Source organism: Lithobates pipiens, unplaced genomic scaffold (assembly GCF_037356315.1).
Source record: "Lithobates pipiens isolate NorthernLeopardFrog02 unplaced genomic scaffold, aLitPip1_a1.2 Scaffold_13, whole genome shotgun sequence".
Lineage (NCBI taxonomy): Eukaryota > Metazoa > Chordata > Amphibia > Anura > Ranidae > Lithobates > Lithobates pipiens.
The window spans coordinates 289498543-289514372 of record NW_027507718.1 but is presented as its reverse complement, the minus strand read 5'-3'; the positions used below and the strand labels follow the sequence as shown (position 1 = coordinate 289514372).

Here is a 15830-nt window from a genome sequence, read left to right as displayed (position 1 = left end):
CTTTTGGTGGTATTTAATTACAGCTGGGAGTTTTATTTTTTGCTAAACAAACAAAAAAAGATGCAAAAAAAAATAAATCATGTTTAATAGTTTGCTATAAAATTTTGCAAACAGGTCATTTTTCTCCTTCATTGAAATGCACTGATGAGGCGGCACTGGTGGGCACTGATAGGCGGCACAGGTGGGCACTGATAGGCGGCACTGGTGGGCACTGATAGGCACAGTTAAGGCGACACTAATAGGCACAGATAAGGTGGCACCGATAGGCACAGATAAGGCAGTACTGATGGGCACAGATAAGGCGGCACTGATGGGCAAAGATGGGCACAGATAAGATGGGTGGCACTAAGGGGCACTGATAGGTACCACTGATAGATGGGACTGATGGGCACTGATAGGTGACACTGATAGGTGGCTCTGATAGGTGGCACTGCTGGGCACTGATGGGCACTGGTAGATGACACTGATGGGCATGGATATGTGGCACTGAGGTGCAGCACTGTTGTTGAGGCACATTGTGGGCACTGATAGGTGGCACTGTGGGCACTGATAGGTGGCACTGTGGATACTGATATATGGCACTGTGGGCACTAATGTATGGCACTGTGGGCACTGATGTATGGCACTATGGGCACTGATGGGTGGCACTGCTGGGTGGCACTTTTATTAATAACTGGCAGGGGGCAGGTGGGCACTGATAAGTTGGCCGTGATCGGGACTGATGTCCCGATCACGGCCGCCGGTGATCGGCTTTTTTCTTCTCTCCTCGCGCTGTCAGCGCGAGGAGGAAAAATAGCCGATTACCGGCTCTGTTTTGTCACATTATCAGCTGTCATTGGCTGACAGCTGATCACGTGGTAAGGGGTCGGGATCGACCCCTTGCTCGGATCCGTGATCAGGCGAGTCTCATAGACTCGCCGATCACAGAGCGCGCAGGCCGCTCATGCATGGGACGACGTCAATAGACGTAGTCCCGGCAAAGCAGGTCGCGCTGTAGCCGTCATTCGGCTATAGGGCGTATCTCTAGTGGTTAAAGAAACATAAACTTTACATTAAAGAATCTATAGAGAAAATACTATATTATTGCAAAGTACCCAATAATAAATATACCAAAGACATCAGGTTCACATTACAGTTTGTCTCTTAAAAGCACATCTCCTTTCAGCTGTCAGTTTGTAAAACATTTTGGAGCAATCTATATACTGTACAGGTAATGTACAATAGTGATGGTCATCTCCATTTAGTGGATTACCTACACACTACATGGTTCAATGCCAGCCTGTGCAATGCAATAGTCAAATTCTAGAATATCAATGGACAGTAGAGCCTTTAGAATATAAATGTTGAGTAAAAGGGGATGGGGCTTAGCACCAGAAGATGGGGGGGGCTTAAACTCAACATGGACAAAAGACAGCCCTCACCCTTATGTGAATGTTTCAGAATTTCCAGAGAAGCAGAGACAAGTAAAGATTTACAATAATGTTTCTGTGTTTAGCTTCTAAATCATCTTCTGTGCTTGCCATGCTTAATCCATATATTTGAAAATGGTCATACTCCAGATGTCTCCACGTTTGGAGTATAGCCTGAAGAATGTCTATGGGAGTTGTGGCCAGTGCTGAAGAAGTTTATCACCCAGGTGATGTAAACAAGGATGTGTTCATGTTGAGGTTGGCAAGTTTTTAGTTTAGATTAGGGGCTAGGCAGGGTGGACCTGGGCACTTTTAACTCATTTAACTTTTCACTAATTTACTGCTGGTGGAAATTATCGCTAATTTTAACACATTGTTTTCTTTCTATACTGTGTCCATCCAGACTGGAAGACAATCACCTATGAAGAAAAGTCACTATTAATCTTTGAAGAACAAAATGAGATGTAAAGACAATAGAATCCACAAAAACTGTGCTGTGCTAAATGTACAGAGCTTAGGAGTATTTTAATTGGGCGAATCCCTTGGCTCTTAAAATAAAATATGTTAATCCTTTCCTCTGCACCCCACCACATCAATCAATAATGTCTTCTGGGTGTTTAAGCTAAATATATTTCCTTAGAAAAGTTGAAACTGTGCCATTAATTTACAGTACTTCCCACTGCTATTTTTCATTCAGAGCATGGTTATAGTGACAAATTACATTCTCACTCATTTTTGTTTTTGTTCTAATTCCATCTGTCTGCATTAAGATTTTATACAAGTCATAAAATGTACCTTGATTAGACAGAATATGGAGTTTTTGTCATTACTAAGCACAGCTCTGTGAAATGCCACATTTATGTCCCTTAGAAATATATGTATGCACTTGGCATAGACCAGTGATGGCGAACCTTGGCACCCCAGATGTTTTGGAACTACATTTCCCATGATGCTCATGCACTATGTAGAGTAGTTGAGCATCATGGGAAATGTAGTTCCAAAACATCTGGGGTGCCAAGGTTCGCCATCACTGGCATAGACCAAGTATCCCAGGGACCTCAATGTGGTCCTTAAGAACAGTTACTTAAACAGTGGTTGACAGTAGGGCTGCAAATAACGATTATTTTCATAATCGATCAGTTGGCCAATTATTGTTTTGATTAATCGATGTATCGAAAAAAAAAAAAAAAAAAAAAGTGTGGTGTATAATCTAGTTAATATGCTAAGTGTATCAAAAAGAAAATGTTTTCTATATGCAATTTATATGCATATAGTATATCTATATGCAGTGGTAAATATAAATAACCAGCTATATGGTTGTGGAACAAAATCTAATGCACTCTGAGAATAACAGACAGAAGAGATAAACAGTATATACTATTAGAGGTTGAATCTGGTACATAACCTCAGACTCAGAGATAAAAAAAAAATGTAAAGAAAATAAAACGTAAGACCTAAAATACTGTTTTGCAGATTTCCAGACAGGACCGTAATATAATATGCATGACGGACTGCCTTGTCATTGGCAGATACAAGCCCTGCACCTGATGTCATTTATGCTGGCCATACACGAACACATTTTTCCTGCGAAAATAATTGTTTTAAGAACGTGTGTATGATTTTATAATTGTTAATGCAGTAAAATCGACGTTCCCTTTCAAAGGAGGAGAATAGAAAACTTTTTTGGATCAAACTAATTTTCAGGCAGTGTATGTGGCTTTGAAATGACATTCATTTTAAAATTGAATGTTAAAAGCAAGTGAAAATTTCATACGACATTCAAACATTCGTCGAATGTACAAATAATTTTTGTATGAATATTCTAGTCCAAATATTAATACTTGTATGGCCAGCATAAGATTATTTAGTGGCAGCACGCTTTCATTTATCACCTGTCATGACGGGGTTGAAAAAACGAAAATTAGCCCCATACAAACCAGCAGATATAACGGGTTCATTTATACTGTGAAACGCTTCTGGCTTCTCCTGCCTTCATAGTACCCCTATAGCAAGGTAAAAAAAAGTCTGCCTTTAGAATCACTCACTTCCTTCTCCTGCCTAGGACTACATGTCCCACAAGGCATTGCTCCTCACACATTCACAAACTCTCAGGTACTTACTGACACGTATGAATGGTGTACTTAGCTGTATGTGGGCTGCACCGTATTTTATGATATATAAACAAATAATGTATTCTGTATGCAGACCAACTAATCAGCTGACCAACTAATCGATTATTGAAATAGTTGACAACCATTTTCATAATCGATGATATTGATTAGCTGTTTCAGCCCTAGCTGACAGATAATGCAAAGTTGTCATATAGAAGTGCTCTGTTATGCAAATCTCAATGGACAACATTGTGAATCTCAATCAACAATGGAGAAGGATGAGCTCTGCTACACCCCCTGGCTCTTGGATACTGAGGCAACCCATCTCTCTAAGGAACCAATGAGAAGATGGTGATGGTGGTGGCAGACTGGAACCTGACTTCTTCTACTTAAAGTTTTAGTTCATTGTGACGGACTCTGGTCACCCTGACTTGAGTATCTCCACCAAGAAGCTGCTTCCCAAGCTTTGGGACATGAGGAAAGTGACTATAGCTACCCCAAAAAACTAGACACCAGTTTTTGGAGTAAACAAGAAGAACTCGTTTATTAGAGAAACACACTGAATTTTTTACAGAAAATGTCCATATAAGAGCTAATTACATTATCACAGACAATCCCCACCTCAGACAGTAGAGCTAATCACATTATTAAAGACAATGTCCACCTCAAACAGTCTAGTGCTTCCAAGGGATCACATTATACATGGGAAGCCAGAAGTCAATTGGTGACCAGCTCCTTCTGTATAACTTGAAAACACAGCAAAGCCTTGTACACACTACTAGTTCAGGAGGAGCCACTGTACTAACTATCTGATGTTAGTACAGCAACTTCCCCTGCCAAGCTATTTTGTTCTGACAGGGAGCTGGCCCCCCGCCAGAACATCCTGATCAGCGCTCTTAGCCATCCGTTGATTAGGAGCCAGTAGGCAGACCTTTTTTAGTCTTGCCCCTTCTGTCGGACCGGCTGACGTACACACAGGCCGAATGTCTCCAGTTCGGCCCATGAGTACTATGCTTAAAACACTGGTTCTCCTGCAGCCCCAAGCCAGTGACATTCACCTTTAGAGAAAAAATATAAAGGAGAATGAACATTGCATGCCCTCCCCACCTCCATGGTCCCCGCTGGAATTACCTCCAGGGTTGCCAAGCTGTCAGCAACCCTGCAGCTGCTCCAGCAGTCCACAGATTTGAAACCCTGTTCATCTCTGTCACGCACCGAGGACAGACCAGACGGATTATGATTGGTCAGCACCAAAATTATATATGAGACCACTACCATGTTTTGTGACTCCTCAAAAACTCCAGGAGCTATCTAAAGAGAAGTGCAGAAATGTTCACTGTTTCCACTTGATAGGTTTAATGATATAAATTTTCTTTAGGAACGGGTCTCACATATCAAACAGGAGCTGTATTTATTTCCACCCAGTCACCAATCAGAGTTAAATCTGCCCCAGAGAGACAGCTAGAGTGTGAAAACATGCATCAGACTGGTGGTTGTGGACAGCTCTCAGTACATTTTTTGACACATGAGGATTATATGCAAGTTTAAATATGTGCTGTTACATTTTTTTGTTACTTGTGTTTATAAAAATAAAATATTCCGGCAATATCACAATGACAATAAAGAAAATGCCAAAGGCCTTACTTTTGTAAAATTGTTACAGCCATAATTATAATATAATAAATGCCAGCAGTAGCCTGGCTTTTAGACAGAAAAGTCTATAAGGGATAAGTAAATGACTATACATGTTTACTTGGTATGGTGCTTTTTTGGACGTCTATAAATAATAGATGTAAGTATCTCCTCAAGTAGCTTTTTAGCTAGCTCAGTATTTAGCTATTTTTTTGTGTCTTGACTTTATTTTGTAGCATCAAGTCTTTCATACACTGCAAAGAGATGTTATCTTGTGCATGCCATTATAGCTTAGGGCATAGATTACACATGCATTGAAAATCTGCAAAACAGGCAAACGAACACAAAGGAGCTGGGAAAAAGCCAGAGGAAATAGATGAAGAGCCAGGTGTTCAGATAGGCTAAACATCATTCATCAAAGGGATCGATCAATACCGAACAAAATGCTAAACCCTCATTAACTCAGCCAGATACCAAGAGGAGGTACCAATCAGCAAAAGTACCAGTACTTTCCATTTGTAAGGTCTGTTCTCCAAAAGGGCAGTTTTCTGCCTGGCCTAGGTTCCAAAAGATCTCTCAAGAGGGGTCCTCATGCCAGGGGAAGCAAGGAAATCAGTTCTTAATCATCTAGCCCATGCCAGAAGCTCCAAACTATGTCCAGCCTAAACTATATGTATACCCAGTTACTTAAATCTCATGAATTTCAACATGTCGATGTAATTTTCTTCCTACCACCCATGGTGGTAGGAAAGAAAATCAAATCATCTATGGCTACTTGTGAGCCAGTACCATGGCAAGCAGCATAGCGAGGAAAGCACCTAGCCTTGAAAATTCACAAATTGTAGTAACTTTTTGTTTCACTCTTCTGGACAACTCTGGGCATTTGTGGCTAAATACAGCAATAGAATAATAGGGAAAAGGAGTGCAGTGGATTCTGGGAGAATTAAAAAACGTCTGATTCGGGAAATTAAATACCATCTCTGCTGGAACAGTCGAAAAGTCAATCTGCATATAAAGCACACAGAATATAACCTCCAATCCAGGTGGATTTTTTCCAAAAATAATAACATGACAGAGCTATTACTAAAGAGATCATGATGTCCATATAGACCTTTTTTTTATCTTTGTGTCATGAAATAGAAGGTGACAAGCAACTATGAGTTTCCTTGCCAAAGGTGAGATATGAAGCATTGAACGAAGAAATCTCTGTCTGTATTGCCTTGAATGTGGTAGCACAGTGGAATCCAGTCATGCTCATTAATACTCTTGGTTATAAAGAGACCTGCAGTATGTGGTCACTGAACTGGTGGAACAGGGTTTCATGGCATTTGTCTTTCTGTAAAATACGGTAGCCTACCAGACCTCATTTAACCCTGCAAAAGGATGCATCCAGCATCCAGCAAAAGAAATAGGTACACACATGCCTGTGCCCTGAAAACACACTCTTTATGCTTATTATACTGCTGGAGCTATGGGACTCATTATAAAAATCATAACAGTGAAAGACACATATTCAGGAGCACATTAAATTAGTTATCTCTTTCAACTACAGTAGGTAGCCTGCTATAAGCATTACATTCTGTGTATTGGGAATCTTGCACACTGGATGAAAAAAACAGAAACCGTTCTACAGTATACCTGAATAATTCTCTGTGCAGCAAAACACAAATGTCTTATATTGTTAATTACATTTTACTGGAAGCCCGCCGGAGATGTGCAGAAAACTGCAGTCCAACAATGCATTTGTCAGCTTATTTTTTTTCTTCTTGTAATGAATTTAACGGTTGGATCCTGGAAGGAAGATATATTTTCCCACTATTTGGGTTGTGGTCCCTTTAACAACTTCAATACTGGGCACTTTTACCCCTTCCTGACCAGGCCAATTTTCAGCTTTTAGCGTTGTCGCATTTTGAATGACATTTGCGTGGTCATGCAACACTGTATCCAAATAATTTTTTTTTTTAATGTAGACAGAAAGAGCTTTCTTTTAGTGGAACTTAATCACCACTGGGTTTTTTATATTTTGCTCAAAAAATTAAAAAAAAAACTGACAATTGTTTTTAGAAAATGTTGTAATTAATGAATTTTTCTCCTTCACTGATGAGGCTGCACTGATAGGCACTGATGAGGCATCACTGAAGGGCACTGATGAGGTGGCACTGATAGGTGGCACTGAGTGATGGGCACTGATAGACAGCATTGATGGGCATGATTGGCAGCATTGATGAGCAGGCACTGATGGGCAATGAAAGGCAGCACTGCTGGGCACTGTTGGGGCTGCACTGATGATCAAAGCCCTGATTATCTGCACAGCTCTCCCCTGTGATAAAATGCTACTGATCGGCTCTCCTCTCCTCTCATGCTATCAGTGTGAGGGGAGTAAAGCCAAAAAACAGCATTTCCTTGTTTACATGTGATCAGCTGTGTTTGGACACAGCGGATCCCATGGGTAAAGAGCCCCGTCATCGGCTCTTAACCGAGACTGGGGATGCGATGAGAGTGGGACAACATCATGTGACGTTGTCCCAGAACGAAAGAGCCACCCTGCCGCCGTCATTTGTCTATACAGCAACTGGGAGGTGGTTAAGCGAGAGTTCAAGAGACATTTTGCATACTCAGGGGTGAGAGGTTCCAGGGTAGTCCATTTGGAGAGCAGAGGAGAGATTTTCAATACTCTCTGGATTGGTAAGTCCTCCTACGGGACCCGGAATTCCGAGGTTTGGAGACCTTTGGGTGGGAAAGAACCTCCAAACCCTGTTTTCAAGGACTTGGTCCAGAATGAGTTAGCCCGCCTGCACGGAAGGCTTGAAAGGCCGGTGTTGATGTCAGAAAGGTCGCTGTCGGTGAGGAAGAGTTTTGGACAGATCACAGCTGTGGGACAGTGTGGTCTGTCTGGTGACTGAGGCAGTGTTTGCCCAGCTTCTGCAATCTTGCAACACAACGAAACAGGAGGGAACCCTAAAACCTGGTGTAGGATTTGCATACTGGCGGTGAGCCATCACGTCATTTTCAATTATGCCAGAATTCGGACTGTTTACCTTTGCTTTTACTGAAGAACAACAAAAACTGTGTTTGCTTTTACAAGTGGCTGGCTGGTGATATCGGGACCCCCTATATTACACTTTGTACACATACAGTATATTATGCATACTTAAAACTTTGAACAAATCCTCACTATAGCACCGCACAAGCTAATATGAGGCCTAAAACCGTGGATCTTGCCTACAAGTGTCTCTCTTATGTGCTTTTTTAACAGTGCCTGTATTCTTGTATGTACAGATGGCACTTCTCATTGATGATCTATGGTAAGTGATTCTCTGTGGGATTAACTGGAGAACACATTCAACAGATAACAGTGACGCCTTAAACCTTAAACCCAAGACCCAACCTTAAACCCAAGAGTGCAAGAATGTTGGCACTGGATACAACAAATCTAAACCAAGAAAGCTCCTCCAAAAATCCTAGTGTGGTATGCTAAGAAATCTTTCCAGCGCTAAATTCCTAGAATGTTGCCAACAGTTTCACAGTTAACTGAGAAATGACCCTTAACCTTTTCAATTATCACTCTGTTCCCATCATTGATTTCTATCTATGCAACAAAAAAAAGCAAATTCCAGCTCTGTATGGAAATCAGAACATATCTCACAGACATATCACAACATTTTCCACCACCACTCATGTAAGAACAACAAAGGAAACTTCCCATTACAATGCATGTCTACAAAGTTCCTTCATGAAACCTTTTACAGAGCAACGTTAAAGCTGAATTCTAGGAATTTAGCCAATTTGTAAAAATGTTCGGGAATACTACAATTTAAGTCCAACAAGGTAAATGCCACCGCCCGAACTTAACGATTTAGTTTACATATGAATGTTTTATGGATTGCTGGGAGGGAGCCATTGCTACCCTTCCAGCGCTCCAACGCTGGACCCTCTAGGCTTCAGCTTCTGAGGCTGCAAAGATGCATACTGCTGCTGTGTCTGCCTCTACCCTCCTCCCAATCACAGTGTGCTTTTTTATTATGTGAACCCATTAAAAAAATACAAAGGCTTCTATGAATGGGCAGCGGGGGAAAGGGGCAGGTACAGATGCTGTGTGTGAGAAGACAATGTGTCTCCTGTCAGAGCCCCAAGTTTAGTGATAGTTTTATGGAGCTCAAGGAGGATAGCTATCAGATGTAAACAGTGTACAGCACAGTGGCTAAGTGGTTAGCACTTCCATCTGGGTTGAATCCTAGCCATAGCCCTACCTACACAGAGTTTGCATGTTCCCCTTAAGCCTGACTTAATTAACTTCTGTCTAAATTGGCCCTAGTATATGAATGTGAGTTAGGAACCTTAGATTGTAAGCTCCTGGAGGGAAGGGACTGATGTGAATTCACAATATATATATGTATGTGTAAAGCACTGTGTAAATTAACAGCGCTATATAGGAACCTGTTATAAATAAAATAAACAAATAAGTCCAGGAGGTGGCATACACCTCATTGGACTTCACTCATAGTATGCCAGCACATATTACACAGTGTCTAAATCCCTGGAGTTCAGCTTTACAGGTGCTGTCCATAGCAACCAAGCAGATTCAATTTTCATCTGGTGCATAGTAAAATATGAAAGAAGGCATGCAACTGGCTGCTATGGACACCACTAAATGTCCTTTGTTCCCCTTTCTAAATAATATGTAATGATTTTGAATTCACCCAATCACTGAACTAAACATAATCTGAAAATCTGGTAGAAAGCATTCACCCTATTTCCATAATAATGAAGTGAATAGCTCTGATTTTGCTTTGTTTAAAATTGTCTAACGTGAATTTAAATGTGCACATTTTGAATTATCTTCATCAAAATATTTATAACAAATCTTTTACCATACAAATAAATATTTATTAACCACAATTAAACACAGGGGAAACATCACTTATCTACAATCTCTTGTAGTCACTTTCATGTAATGTCACAAGTATAATTTGAAGCAATCACCACCAAAATAATTGAAGGCCACACATCTCCTGGAGAATAAAATAATAGCATTTGAATTTACATACCAGGTGCACACAGCTAGGGTCCTACCAACAAATATACCCATCTAAACCTTTTGAAAGATGGACAAATTATGTTAAAACAGAATCTCGTCTCATCAGTTGTGTGTTTAAGGAAGAAGCTGAAAATAAAACCCAGCAGATGCAGATAATAATAAATTAATATGTTTGCATAAAGGGTCAAATTAACTTTCAGATTTGTTTTACATACTATGTCTTAAAAAAAAGAAAAAAAAAAAAAAAGAAAAATCTACCATACACATATTTATGTAAAATTTTAGGGGAGCCAGTCCATTGGCAATTGATTGAATGTTGGGACACACAGACTATGCTAAATATTTTGTGAGCAGACCTTCAATACCTTATAGTTAATAATAATAACCATAATGGGAATGTTGGAGAAAGTTAAAATACTGGATTTTCATTTTGACATTTTTTTCTCAGAAAACTAAAAAAAAAAAAAATGGAAGTAACATTTACGTGGAGCTGCATTATCCTTAAATCCTCATAAAATCAAACATATGACAAAGGCACCTTCTGTTGAGCTCCACAACTAGCAATGTCAAAAGCCAAACTGTAAGTGTAGAGATGTAATAATAAAACTTTTGTACAATGTAAAATCATTACATTAATTTCCATACTTTGTTCCAACCATTTCTTGCCTTTTAATCTAAACAATCTTGGGGTTTGTAAACTTACTTTGTGAAGATCCCTGCAAAGTTACTTTCTTGAATTCTGTGACATGTAGTCACTATGCCCTGTGAGTGGGCAATGCTGTGCCACACATTGTACAGAGCCTGCCTTCTGAATTTCAGAGGTGCTGAGAGGAGGAGTTCCAGGAGGCGGAGTCAGTACAGTTATCACTGTATGAAGTCAGTACAGGTACCATGTGATATGTAGCCATTAGAAATTGAAAGCAAACAGAAGAGGAGAAGCTGAAAAGGGAATGGAGGAACTTGGGGAAAGAGATGACCAGCAGACAAGCAGAACAGACAAAATAAGGGAGATTTTTCAAGTAAGCTTATATTGGGTTGCTAAAAATAACTATTCTCTGAATTGTTATTACAAAAATTATGATATAAATTAAAAACTTATTCTATGACTATAGATCTCCCTAATGGTCCTTTCCTTTTCATAAGGCAGTGAGCACCAATCACAACAGTTATATTTCAGCTAGAGAACTAATGGATTCTAATTGGTTGCTATTGGTAACGGCACTTTGCTCATTGCCACCTTTGTCCCTCAATAAGCCAATAGTAGTTTATATACACTGAATGCACTATCCTGCTGATTTACAAAGTATTGGGTACCATCTTGGTGAGTTTCCTGCAGCAGTGAAAGAATACTGCAATTTCATGAAAAGTTGTTGTTACATTTACCATACATATTAACTTTATGCCAAATACAGACACAACCATCCACAACACAACTCACCACTTCAGGAAAACGGTAGACATTTACCTGTACTGAGAAATGTCACTCTGCATACCAGTTGTAAATTAAAAGAGAAGTTTGGATTTTTTTTTCTTAAATCATAATAACCTATGTGGATGCAGCATCAATCCGATACTGCATATGTCCCCTACCGGCTCTAAGGCTAAGAATTGAGTGATCAAACACCTCCGATCATTTAGTTCTCCCTGCAGCTCTGCGCAGAGTGTGGTGACTGTCAGTCAGCAGCTCTCCCCTCCGCCCCTCCAGTGCTCATTGGAGTGCTGGGCTAGTGAGGGGAGGGAGCGGCTGGCTCAGTCTCCCAGCGGTACAGCTGAGAGGCTGAACCAGATAGATCCCGACCATGTGGTCATGATCTTTCCCCAACCGTGACTGCCTCTATGATGGGCTTTAACCTGCTATTGGCTGAAAATAGGTCACAGGAGTGCAGACGAACAGCACTTTGGCTGTACTTCTCTTTTAAACTAAAGCTGCAAGCACAAAACTGAAAAATCACTCCAACATACAGATGTCCATGAAAACGGTTCCTCATTAGAAAGATCTTATTGTGCCTTAAAAAGGCAATAAGACCTTTGTAATGAGGGTCAGTTGGTAAGGTGAGCGTGTACCCATAAAGGGATTGGGGGAGGTGTCTGCTATCACCCAATCTGTTCTCACCATACTGAACTATATATGTTGACTTGGTCACGATAGGTGGATTGTATCACAACCTTATTCATGGGCATTTGTATGAAGGACTGTTATTTGGTGATTTTGGATCATAATTACACACTAGTTTATATGTAGCACTATTTTTATTTGGTTGTGTTTTTTATCAATTCATGAATCTACACATTTACCTGTACTGTATAAGCTGAAGTTATTAAAATTTGTGAGAAAAAATAGAAATTTGTTTGAACGCTCATATAGAAATTTAGAAACATAATTTGACAGAGTATTCGATCTTGCCACCATTGAGTCAACTAATTTTGATTGAAAGCCCTTAAAATTTTGCCCATATCTTCTGTCTGAATTGACATATTAAACTGGGTTCTTTCATCAGTAGAACATGCACATTACAATATGAGCAAAAAACACATTCACAGATGCCTTTCGTTCAAATTTTCTTGCCACTATGGTCAAAAATTATATTTGACCCCACAACCATTAGAAAGTTAAATAAAAATTGTCAAATGAAATTCGGTTGGAGAATGGCCAGCTGTAAGGTGCCCAAAGACATAAGATGATTGTCATCAAATTAGGCTTCTTCAAAAGTAGCAGCTAACAACCCTCAGAAAAATAAAAGTGATTGGACAGCACCTAGCTAATCACTATTGTTTCCCACAAGATATCCCTGGACTGTCTGCAGCCTAAAGCCTGGTACTGAGGGCTGAACGCAAAAAAAAAAAACACAGCTCATGTCAGAGCAAACTGATGTTAGTACAGCGACTCCCCTGCTGTTTTATTGTGTTCTGACAGGGGGTAGCCCCCACCCTCTGGGGCGACCCACGTCCCCTCCCCCCACCAAAGCACTCTGGTCAGTGATCTAAGCCATTGATCAGGAGCTGATCGGACATGGGACAAATGTTGGCTGTTTTCTATGGAACAGATCAATGCCACTCGACATTCGGCCCATGTGTATGGGACTTTAGAGCCCCACCTCCCTAGCATAGGTTTAACAAGAACTCTAAAGACCTTTGCAGACTGTTTGATTGTACCTCAGCATCTCAGTGTCCTTGGATGTCTATGTTGAACTTAATGCTTAAAACACTTTACAACCTAAAGTACAATCTCCAGAAATCTACCAACAACTAATTTGTTTAAAGATAGCCATGCATGGATCAAAATTCAGCCAGTTCAGCAGGGACCATCTGAATTTCAATCCATATATAGGTAGACTGTTCATTCCCAAGTCGATCCAAGATTCATCTATGGCTCGCTTATGGACCTACCTGATTGAATAAAGTAAACCTGCAATTGCATAAAACATTTACAAGGTGACAACTGCTCATTTCAGGCAACTTCTGATGTCTGCACATATCAATTTTAGTTTTCAAATCAAATCAAATCTATAGGTCTGTGGAGTCCCCTGGATACTAGTGTAGTAACCTCTACCTTTAGGTAGGTGCTAGAATAGGATTTTTCTGGGTCTAGGGTGTCAGTGTAGGCAAATTTAGACAGGCCTGTGCTTTGGGTTTAGGCCTGTTTGTTTTGATTTGAGATTGGGAGTATTGTGGGTGTGACCACCTGTGCTCTGGGGTCACATGCTGCCCAGGGGTTCTGATGGTGCAGGAGAAGAGGAGAATGGAGTTATAGGTAGCTATCGCAGGGCATCACCGCGTGCGGGGGCACCAAGCACGGAGGAGGGATGGAGGAGCCACTAGGATGTATTCCTTGATAAAGATCTTGATCATGGTGTTGGTGTTAAGCTGCTGTGACCAGGGAACACAGGACTTGTACACAGGAGAAGATCGGTGAAAGAGAATAAACAGTAGAACTGAGGAGAGTAGAACAAAGTTCTGTGACTGGGGAACACAGAACTTGCACACAGGAGAAGGTCAGTGTGAAAGAAGCAGAAGGAGAATTGTTCAGAGTAGTGCAGAATGCTGTGGTTGGGGAATGCAGCGTTTGCAGTTGTGGACTGGCTGGGAACAGTAGTCAGCCTATTACCGTGTGCAAGGCCGTCGGCGAGAGGCACCGAGTATCTCTGGCCTGGCAAAGCACTCCGGTAATAACTTCCAAAAGACTGTGTGGCTACCAATTCACTGAGGGAGAGGTATTGCATGCCTCTGGCTTATTGATTTGCTGAAGCAACACCATTCAATTACAGCCAGCAAACTGGGGTTATTCAGAGTGATCCCTTTTTGTATTACTGGAAGTGAAGCAACAGGAATCTAACCATTTTGCAGAAGAGGTTTTGTACAAGAGGAGTGATAATCTGCAGGAATGAGTGCAGAGGAAGAGGAGCAATAGTCGACGTTGGAGATATGCAAGGGAAATAGATTGTGAATGTTAGAAGTGCATAATTTTTCAAGGCTAATCAATAAGTGCTATGGGCATCTCATATCTTCCTTTACCCCAGCCAAGTTGTATCCCGAAATAAACGCAACAAAACTATGCAAATGACTGCTTATTGTCTCAGAGGTGATAGATGGGGGTCTGGCAGCAGGGTGATTTGGTGGATGTTAGTAACTAGTGGTGACCATCCACTACACTAGACAAAGGCTTTACATCAAGCTTTAATTTCTGAGATTCTAGAGAACCTTATCCTTGCAGCTGCTTCTAGTAAAAAATATTCTCTGCAATTTCTTCTTCATAGTCTCCAGGTAGGGCCTGGAGTGGCTGTCTTTTCTGCTACTGAGAAAAGTTGTGCCTCCTGCCTACTCCTTCTGCCTTTACCATTTACAAAACCCATATTGCTACTCTGCATCACATTCTGTGAATGTAGGAGTAGCAGATGAATGAGAGACTCTCCACAGCCCATTCACACAACACAATGCATAGTGGGAGTGTAGTAATACAAGCATTTTGCATTGGCAAAGAGCAAAATGGGTAGATGGGTGACACAACTTTTCTCTGTAGCATCAGCTGCTGTTAAAGAGGAAGTAAAGCCTCTGACAAAAAATAATAAATACACCCTGCAAGACAAAGGCATAATGAGCTAGTATGCATAGCCTACTAGCTCATTATGAATTAGTTACCTAAGATCGAAGCCCCCGCATCAGCCCTCGTTCACCTCCTCCAACACCGCCATCTATCCCAGAGTGACTCCCGGGTATCACGGTTCTGGAGCTGTGACTGGCTGGAGCCACGATGACGTCACTCCTGTGCATGTGCCCTGGTTCCGCCACTAATGGCATGATCACACGGCATGCTCAGTGCACCTGCGCCCGATGTCTACGGCACATGTGCCGTATACATCAGTGCTGCTATTTCTGCAAATATCTCCTAAAACTTTTAGGTTTGGGAGATATTTCTTGCACCTACAGGTAAGCCTTAATCTAGGCTTACCTATAGGTTAAAGTGGTTGTAATGGGTTTACAACCACTTTAACATTCACAGCCCCTCCTGCATTATTTGGCAGTTTGGAAGGAGATACTGCAGGAAGATTTTTTTATCTGAAGAAACAGCCTGCAGGTGATGGGATACACATCATTACACAATGTGTAATGTGCTTGGTGCTGTACTCCAAGAAAAAGATTGTA

General features: G+C 40.9%; 1 protein-coding gene and 1 long non-coding RNA gene across 3 annotated transcripts in view; one reads left to right on the top strand and one right to left on the bottom strand.

Annotated features, from left to right (window-relative positions):
• Positions 1-2219, top strand: part of LOC143974931 (uncharacterized) — a 57334-nt gene extending 55115 nt beyond the window's left edge. Inside the window, exon 7 of the long non-coding RNA XR_013272299.1 lies at positions 1813-2219. This is a non-coding gene — a long non-coding RNA (uncharacterized LOC143974931). The remainder of the gene's footprint in view (positions 1-1812) is intronic.
• ANK2 (ankyrin 2) overlaps positions 1-15830 on the bottom strand; it is a 749119-nt gene that overhangs the window by 494743 nt on the left and 238546 nt on the right. The gene's annotated exons all lie outside the window — the stretch shown is intronic.